The sequence below is a fragment of the Pelobates fuscus genome, chromosome 1, assembly GCF_036172605.1.
Source record: "Pelobates fuscus isolate aPelFus1 chromosome 1, aPelFus1.pri, whole genome shotgun sequence".
Classification (NCBI taxonomy): Eukaryota; Metazoa; Chordata; class Amphibia; order Anura; family Pelobatidae; genus Pelobates; species Pelobates fuscus.
This window is the reverse complement of record NC_086317.1, coordinates 10998691-11006197: the sequence shown is the minus strand read 5'-3', so window position 1 is coordinate 11006197 and position 7507 is coordinate 10998691. Positions and strand designations below refer to the sequence as shown.

The following is a 7507-nucleotide window of genomic DNA, read 5'->3' as shown; positions in this document are numbered from 1 at the left end:
TAGATACTTAGGATTATTATACAGAGCGACATGTTTATTATCAGTGTATAGATACTCAGTATTATTATACAGAGCGACATGTTTATTATCAGTGTATAGATACTCAGTATTATTATACAGAGTGACATGTTTATTATCAGTGTAAACAGACTAGTGACTACATTAGTATGTGGATACTGTGGTGTATACCAGCAGTTGCCTCTAGGGGAGCTTTGCACAATGCACAGTTTGTCCCTAACCAGCTCCTGTAGGAAGTGTGCAAGGCATGCTGGGATGGATACACCCCCTTGATTTGCTCTCTTCCTAGTGTGTGCATGTAGTTCGGCCATGTTGGGTGTATGTTACAGCAGGAATGTGTATATCAACAAAGGGATCGAGCATACTATGTGACTTGTGATCAATAAATCCTGGCTGATTAATAGACGGTATGTTATTGTAAGTCAGCTATCATCAAACATAACAGGTACTCGATATCATTATACAGAGCGACATGTTTATTATCAGGGGAAGATAGATACTCAGTATTATTATACAGAGCGACATGTTTATTATCAGCGTATAGATACTCAGTATCATTATACAGAGCGACATGATTATTATCAGCGTATAGATACTCAGTATTATTATACAGAGCGACATGATTATTATCAGTGTATAGATACTCCCAGGGCCGGCCTTAGGCATTTAGACGCCCTGTGCGAAAAATCTTCACAGCGCCCCCCCCCGTCATCCATGTATGCTGTAATGTTTGTGTTGTCTGTGTATGTGATAGTAGGTGTGATGACGGTGTGTGATATGTATGCTATGTGTGAAATTTGTAATGGGTGTATTAACAGTGTGCAGTGTGTGATATGCGTGTATTGGTTGTATGTGACACACACACACACACACACACACAGAGTCAGACGGCCATACACACACACAGGAAGACAGTCATACACACACACACAGACACACAAAGGCAGACAGTCTCACACACACACACACAGGCAGATAGTCAGTCATACACACAGACACAGACAGTAATACACACAGAGGCAGACAGTCATACACACACACACGAAGACAGTCATACACACAGACAAACACGCAGACAGTCATACACACAGACACACACAGGCAGACAGCCATACACACAGAAGCAGTCATACACACAGAAGCAGTCATACACACAATCACACACACACAGAGGCAGACAGTAATACACACAGACACACACACAGAGGCAGACAGTAATACACACAGACACACAGTGGCAGTCATACACACACACACAGACACACACAGGCAGACAGTCAGTCATACACACAGACACAGAAAGTAATACACACAGACACACACAGAGGCAGACAGTAATACACACACACACAGTCATACACACACACACAAACACACACAGGCAGACAGTCATACACACACACACAGACACACACAGGCAGTCATACACACACACACACACACACACACAGGCACACACAGGCAGACAGTCATACACACACACACACACACACAGGCAGACAGTCATACACACACACAGACACAGACAGTCATACACACACACACACACATAGACACACACAGGCAGACCGTCATACACACACACACACACACACACACACAGGCAGACAGTCATACACACAGACACACAGAGGCAGACAGTCATACACACAGACAGTAATACACACAGGCAGAGAGTCACACTCACCTGATAATCCCACAGTTACCTGTGGAGTTCATTGTGGAGGCAGTGCAGCTCCTGGTGACTGTTTGGTGGGGAAGCAGGGACTCCCCGCCGCACGGTAAGCTCCGCCCCCGCTGCAAATTTAAAAAAAAAAAAATATATATATTTTTTTTTAAATCCCGGCCGGCTGTGCGGCCGCACGGCGCCCCCTGCTACATGGCGCCCTGTGCGGCCGCACACCTCGCACACCCCTAAGGCCGGCCCTGGATACTCCGTATCATTATACAGAGCGTCATGTTTATTATCAGCATATAGATACTCAGTATTATTATACAGAGCAACATGTTTATTATCAGTGTATAGATACTCAGTATTATTATACAGAGCGACATGTTTATTATCAGCGTATAGATACTCAGTATTATTATACAGAGCGACATGTTTATTATCAGGGGAAGATAGTGTAACGGATCCACTGGCACCCCGACTGGGTACCTCCGTTGAAAGATGCTCCTAGCGCTTCCAGAGGACTCCAAGCACTCCACCAGACACCATAAGCACCGCAGGCTGCAGCTATCTCCCTTCAGAACGAAGCAGGAACAAGCTCTTACAAGAGCTCAGTGATTATAGCAAGGGAATATGCCTAGCATAGCAATCCCTTGTAGCAGATTCCCCCAATAAGAGACAGGACTCAAGTTGAGGGTAAAAATAGAACTCTCTGGCTGCTAGCTTGCAGCCCTTTTTATTAGGTGCTCCCATGAAGGGGAGGGACACACACAGTAACGTACATTAACCAATCACACAATAGTTACATCCCACACATAGCCCTCCCCTCTACCTGTAAACTAATTATCTGTACACACAGGAAAATACAATTATCCTAGGTAGGGAAAATACAGTTTTTACACAACATTCATAACTCCCAAAATATACATCACATTCGCATAAAAATACATATACACAATCAATCCATTCGGGGGAACAACATACTCAAAAATCATACGAATTGGACCAGGGGTTCACAAGTTAGTACAAATGTGCATTTGACCTTCTGGAAGCATGGTTTTTAGAAGCTCAAACTAGTTCCCCAGAATCCTCTATCCTGGAGACAATGGAGAAGCTGATTTAATTATATCCAGGGACAAACACAGCCTCCATTAAGCACATGTTACCAGCAACCACCAAAAGACATAAAAATACATAACTCCTGTTATACCAAACAGAACCCCCACATTCAACCCATCCCCAGATGGCTTGGATCTGAGCGCTCAACATATCCAAACAGCGTTTAGATGCCACAAACACAGTTCAAACGCCATGGGGTTTAAGTTTCGTATGGGCTGATGAGAGGGCCCATAATCCTGGGGCAGCCCAATAACCCACAGTATGCCCAAATACCGTGCATAAAGGGCCAAATTGCCCAGGGACCGTAGTCACAGGGTAAGAGGCGGGCAAGCAGCCCCCTCCAAACCACAGTGGCGAAGTGGCTTTCGCTACAGATAGATACTCAGTATTATTATACAGAGCGACATGTTTATTATCAGTGTATAGATACTCAGTATTATTATACAGAGCGACATGTTTATTATCAGCGTATAGATACTCCGTATCATTATACAGAGCGACATGATTATTATCAGTGTATAGATACTCAGGATTATTATACAGAGCGACATGTTTATTATCAGCGTATAGATACTCAGTATAATTATACAGAACAACATGTTTATTATCAGGGGAAGATAGATACTCAGTATTATTATACAGAGCGACATGTTTATTATCAGCGTATAGATACTCAGTATCATTATACAGAGCGACATCTTTATTATCAGTGTATAGATACTCCGTATTATTATACAGAGTGACATGTTTATACTCAGTGCATAGATACTCAGTATTATTATACAGAGCGACATGTTTATTATCAGGGTATAGATACTCAGTATAGTTATACAGAGCGACATGTTTATTATCAGTGTATAGATACTCAATAAACATGTCACTCTGTATAATAATACGGTGTATCTATACACTGATTAGGGATCGACCGATTATCGGCCGATATTTCGGTATTTTCAGCAATATCGGTATCGGCCAATATAGATACCGATAATACATACCAGGACCGTCGGACCCATTACAAGCCCGGCGGTCCTGGGGCCGCCCGCAGGTATCGCTTACTTACCTTTGCAGCAGCTCCCTTCCGCTCCCCAGTGTAAATCTCGCGAGTCCTGCGGCCGTCAGAGCATTGCCAAGGGTTACCAGGGCAAGTCTCCCCGCGGCATGCAGGCCGTGAGATTTACACAGGGAGCGGAAGGTAAGTAAGGGCTACCTGCGGGCCCAACACTGCTCAGTACAAGCTACTGGACCACCAGGGAATGCCATAGCCCCCCTCCCATGCCAGGTAACAAGCAGGGAGGGGAGACAAAAATAAACATAAATAAAACATTCATATTAAATAAATATAAAATTTAAATAAAAAATGCCTCCATCTCTTCCCTCCATTTTACACAAATTACACCCCTCAGTTAAGAAAAGGGATAAATGAGTCATTTATTACACATGAGTTTACAGAGGAAGAGGTTCTATTTCAACTGTCAAAAGTAAAGACAAATAAGTCAATGGGACCTGATGGAATACACCCAAAGTTATTAAAAGAGCTTAGTAGTGTACTAGCAAAACCATTAACAGATTTATTTAACCAATCATTAACAGGAGGTAACAGTGTCACAGTAGGTAAGTTATGCTGTATGGACTAAAAGTAATTTTGTAAGGCAAATAAAAAGTGTATAAACAATTTTTATAATGCAGGAATGTAGGGAATTAAAGTACACTCTATATATATATATATATATATATATATATATATATATATATATATATATATACACAATATTGTCAGTTTTTCTAAGTATGGTAAACAAAAAATTATTTAAAGGTAGATTTTCTTTAACTCCCAGTACCTTTCCACCAGCAGGTCAAACCAGGTATCTACTACAATTTCAATAGCACAACCTTCTAGTATAAGTGGTAGAGGCTAGGAGTGATATAAAAAGAGTAGTAGATACTGGGCACAGCCTTCAAGTGACAGAGGTAGTGGGGGGGGGGGGGGATAACCGTGGAATTTTGTGCTGCATGTGTTTAGAATTCATGTGATGTACACAGAATCTGTAATTTGTTCCTCTAGCATAAATGCAGATACGTGAGGCTTTATGGACTAAAAGGAGTATACACAATTTTCCTAATAAAGGGGTGAATGCACACAAAATACTTGATTTCTTCGCAATCACCATGACACCCGATGGTCATATTTCTTATCTATTATGCAAATATTGTCTATTTTTTCGAAGTATTGCAAACAATTTATTGTGACCAATTTCCTTTAACTCCCAGTACGTTTCTTTTAGGTGTATTTGTCAGGAGAAGTGACAAGAACAGAAATACATGAAGCAAAGCTATGAAGAAATCTTTTAATAACAGAAGCAAGGAGTCCAACTCTAATAAATCAAGCATTTTCTTAGATACCTATATGTTCTCAAATGAGACAGTAAACATAAACCCCAAACCTTTCTCATGTTCTGAATGTGGAAAATGTTTCATTAACAAAGACCACATTGTCCGTCATCAGAGAACTCACACAGGAGAGAAACCATTCTCATGTTCTGAATGTTGAAAATGTTTTGTCCAAAATTCAGCGCTTGTCCGTCATCTGAGAACTCACACAGGAGAGAAACCATTCTCATGTTCTGAATGTGGAAAGTTTTTTCGCCAAAGCAGAACTTCTCCGTCATCAGAGAACTCACACAGGAGAGAAACCATTCTCATGCTCTGAATGTGGAAAATGTTTTGTCCAAAATTCAGCGCTTGTCCGTCATCTGAGAACTCACACAGGAGAGAAACCATTCTCATGTTCTGAATGTGGAAAAAGTTTTTTCACCAAAGCAGAACTTCTCCATCATCAGAGAACTCACACAGGAGAGAAACCATTCTCATGTTCTGAATGTGGAAAATGCATTGGGCGACATTCAAAACTTGTTAGACATCAGAGAACTCACACAGGAGAGAAACCATTCTCATGTTCTGAATGTGGAAAAGGCTTCATCACCAAAGCAGATCTTGTCCGTCATCAGAGAACTCACACAGGAGCGAAACCATTCTCATGTTCTGAATGTGGAAAAGGCTTCATCACTAAAGCAGAGATTGTCCGCCATCAGAGAACTCACACAGGAGAGAAACCATTCTCATGTTCTGAATGTGGAAAATGCTTCATCACCAAAACAGAGATTGCCAGTCATCAGAGAACTCACACAGGAGAGAAACCATTCTCATGTTCTGAATGTGGAAAATGTTTTGTCACCAAAGCAGATCTTCTCCGTCATCAAAGAATTCACACAGGAGAGAAACCCTTCCCATTTTCTGAATGTGGAAAATGTTTTAGGCAACATTCAGAACTTGTCAGTCATCAGAGAACTCACACAGGAGAGAAACCATTCTCATGTTCTGACTGTGAAAACTGTTTTGGGGATCGCTCAAGTCTTGTTAGACATCAGAGAACTCACACAGGAGTGAAACCGTTCTCATGTTCTGAATTTGGAAAATGTTTTAGGGATCACGAAAGTCTTGTCAGACATCAGATAAGTCACACAGGAGAGAAGCCTCTTTAATGTAGTAAATTTGGGGAATGTTTTGCCAGTAAATCAGAGCTTGTCAGTCATCAGAGAACTCACACAGGTGAAGTGATTTTATAATGCATCTATGGATTAACATAAGAATAAAATGTCTTGTATCGTAAAAAAAAAATCTCACGCTCACACAATAAATAGTAATTTTGATAGTAGCAGTCAATGTACATATGATGTATTGGTTATGGCACCCCCATGCTATCGTCCGTAGGTGCCTAACCTGCACCGCTAACTCTGCTCCACTTGGTTGCGGAGTCACCGGCAACCCAGTTTTCAACCCAGGATACATTGTGGTTGTATGTTCTGGCTGTTACAAAGTATACTAACTAGCCTGTTCCACTGTTAATACACTTCAATGAATATGGTTCCTTAGCATGACTTAAATTTGCATGATTCCAACCAAGACCTCAGCAAAGAGACAAGACACATGCTTCTTACTGGTAACTTGTAGGATCACTATTTCTGAGTTCCAACTTTTATTAAAAAACCACAGCACACACATCACATGTATTTACAAATTATTCATACAAATAAGAATATGAACTGGGATAGAAGACAGCTAATTATCCCCCGGGGTCCTTTATTCTTATCCCAGGACACTAACCTTGGACATTACAAGAGAAAGGCATGTTAATACAAACTTGAAGAAGAGAGTTTTCTTCTAATTTTCTAGGTTTTTTTTTCTTCTTTGGGCATACAATGCAGCTGAGACTACAACTAATGAATATACCAATTTTGTCAAATATTCCAATCAATCAAATTGGAAACGATAAGTCCTGCGCTCACTCCCATCACTACTGGGCGGCAGCAATGACTACAGTACACAGCCCCAATATATAGTAAAAACCAAAGAAAAAAGTTACCTGCGCTCTCCCCTTAATCCGTATGTATATTTAGACAAATGGAGGTCATTTAGTTACTCCAATGGCCATTGGAAGGAATGCCCGCCTGCCAACGTCAAGGCAAACCTCCAAGGCAAATATTTTTATATACACCCCTATATATTTATTAACTTTTAATAGGGAACACATGGGATGGGCGGCAGCATTGGAACAAAGCTGTGTGATACAAAAAGTGGATACAAATGCAGAAAGCAATGACTACAGTACACATCAAACAAGAAAAAAACAAATCAGGTAGA

General features: G+C 41.0%; 1 pseudogene; it reads left to right on the top strand.

Moving 5' to 3' along the window:
- The first annotated feature begins 390 nt into the window (after positions 1 to 390).
- LOC134573744 (oocyte zinc finger protein XlCOF6.1-like) lies at positions 391 to 6348 on the top strand (annotated as a pseudogene).
- Positions 6349 to 7507: the final 1159 nt, after the last annotated feature.